The following is a 3,025-nucleotide window of genomic DNA, read 5'->3' on the forward strand; positions in this document are numbered from 1 at the left end:
GTGTAGTGTAATGTAGTGTGTGTGTAGTATAGTGTAGTGTGTGTGTAGTGTAGTGTAATGTAGAGTAGTGTGTGTGTGTAGTATAGTGTAGTGTGTGTGTAGTGTAGTGTAATGTATCATTTGAGAGGAATAAGGCTGAGTTCTGCTAACAGATTCAGCCACTGCGTACATGTTTCTACAGACTGAGCTGACAGATTCCTCTGTGTGTTTTAATGCTATCCTAAAACCATGGACGTCTGGCATAGTCGATGAATAATAAATCAGTGGCTAAATTATAAATAAGTCGCTCATCAAATTAGTAGTTAGATAATATTTTGTGGATTTCTGCCATGTAGCTCTTTAATTAAAGATAAGTAAAATGCAGGTTTCCTTCCGTTTAAAATGAGCTCAAAAGCATATCTTAATGTGGTCACGTATCCCCAGACAGTCTCATTGAGCAGCCAGGGGAGCATGACACTGCAGTGACAGGGAATCTATTACTTCAATTGTTTTTTTCTTTCTTCTGTAAGCCTCAGGCTTTAAGCTTTCAGACACTAAAATCAGGTACCAGGAACTGGGCCTCCAGGATGTCAGTGAAAGATGACAATGCCAGTGATGGGCTATGTTGAATAGAGAGAGAAAAAGGGATAGAAATGTGGCAAAAATTTTTTTTAGCAGATATTGCATTTTGGGGCCTTCATTTCACCGGATCACCTTTTAAATGCATCACTAATATAACCAGTGGTCTACTGGACTGGCACTAGACAAGGACTAGTAGGACCTTACCCCAAGGAGAGCTATGTTGAGTCGTTTGGTATGCATCAAACCTACATCTGAAATGTACATTCAAGTGACTTGGAGGTTATATCATGCATTTATGCATTTCACCCACAGCTTTTTTTCATTCACTCTCTTTCCCCACCACAGGGCTGCATCTGTTTCTTAAATGTGTGCCAACGCCCTCACCAGAGCCCTTCTGTCACCACTGTGAGTCTCATCCCTTTCCCCCTGAGGTGAGCTCCTCATCCCGGAGAGCAGCTACTGATACTCACAGGATTGCTGTTGCTGGACACTGGGTGAGACTCACATGAAAGACCTACTTTCTAGATATCAATCTACTCTAGTCTTCCTGCAATAAATGTGCTGGATTCAACTCTCTGTCTCTGTCTCTGTCCCTGTCTCTGTGCTTGTGGTATAACTGCTCATCACACAGTGACTATGCCCAGCAATCTCAGGCCAATCTGACCAAATCTACATCAGACTGGACTTTTACTGCCTTACATATCCTGTGCCCATCTGAGCTCCAACTTAGATCCTTAATAGGCCCAGGGGTTGCACATTGGCCTTTCATGCAGAGCAATTGGGAGAATGAGAATGCCTAATCCTTGGGTATGCACTGTAGCTGTGATGTAATGTAATGTAATGTAAGAAACTTACAAGATATTGTCCAACATTTAAAGTAACACTATGCAACAATTTGACACTTTTTGAGGTATGGTTTTATAGGCAACCTGTTGGTGTTAGGTAGTTAGCGTGCTAGTTTTGGAACAAAACTTCTTATTGCTGCTTTAAATACAAATCTGGTAGTCACCCACTGTAAATTGTAGAATCCCGCATTTCCAGTGCCAATAAAAGCCATTAACTTCCTCATTAATGTATTAACTTAAATTGAAGTAATTAACTGCTCTTTGATTTTGGAACGGTATGTTTTAAACTCATTAACCAAAATGTCTGCATGGCTAAAGCACCACGTTGTGTACTGACCTCCTTTGCACTTCTGACAATAACATCCCTTCCTCCAGACACGCAATGGTGTTGTGTTTGTTATATCTGCCCGCTCTCACCTCACTTTGAGCATTTTTTTATAAAAAAAGCTCATTTGGCTGCTGAACCAGGGGAGACTAAATGTTCTCTCTTTTAAAGACTGATGTCACAAAAACAAGAGACATTTAAAAATAAACAAGCAGAAAGGAAGGGGAGGAGGAGCAGGAGGAGGAAGAGTACACAACATCAGCTGTGTACTGTGCCACAGAAATCAATTATTTAGATTTTTTTTTTTCGGGGCCTGGCCGCAGCCGTCGTGGAGATTGTTTCCAGGATCTTCACAGAGAAAAGGAGACGATAAGTTAACACTGCACTTTGAAACAGCTGTCAATCACAGCTCTGTCCACCTACATACATTTCTAGTTCTTCTGTGATGAATTGTGTATGCATCATGAATGTACCCTGAATTTGCTTTTAGTTGCTGTTGATTAACATCTACTAAACAGTCCACATTTGCACCCAATTATTAACATTTTAAGTGCTTTTTTTAATCCAGCTGAGCACACTCTCAGCTGTTAATTTTCCTGAGAGTGAATCCTTTAATGTAAAATGTAAAAATGTGTGACATTAGCATTTATGTAATTGTGACCTTATTTAAAGGACTTGCTTCTAACAGAGTTCTACTCTCCTTCTCTCGTGGGCTCATAGAATGGAGCTGTCAAATTCATCTGCACCTCAGCTGGCTGTGTGTGTGTGTCTGTTTGCAAGTGTGTGTGTGTCTGTTTGTGAGTGTGTGTGTGTGTGTTTGTATGTGTGTGTGCACGCACACATTTACATGTTTGTTTGGGCACAAGCAGCATCTGCAGAGTGATGACAGGTTATGTGTGTAGAGTGTGGGTGTGAGAGGGAGGAAGGGAAAGGAATGAAAGAAGGACCAGAAGCGAAGGGTAGAGCATTAAGCGTGTATGCACCTTTGCTATTTTCTCATAAGTGTTAATGAACAACATTCAACTACATTCATATAAAATAATGCCTTTCTTAATCTGACAACCATGACGTTGAATACACCACTACATCTAGCTGGCGGCTACACTGTACTACACCATCATTTTGTGGTCGTTCCTTTGGGATTCGTCCAGTGCACTTAATGATCTCCTGTTATCTTTCATCAGTGGAGAGCTGTAGCCAGGCCGTGGGCTTTGAGGGCTACCTGGGACCTGTCCTTGTCCGTCCAAAAATGGAGCAGCTACGGCTGGCAACGGCCATCTCAGGTTAATTACAC

Source organism: Clupea harengus, chromosome 13 (assembly GCF_900700415.2).
Source record: "Clupea harengus chromosome 13, Ch_v2.0.2, whole genome shotgun sequence".
NCBI lineage: Eukaryota > Metazoa > Chordata > Actinopteri > Clupeiformes > Clupeidae > Clupea > Clupea harengus.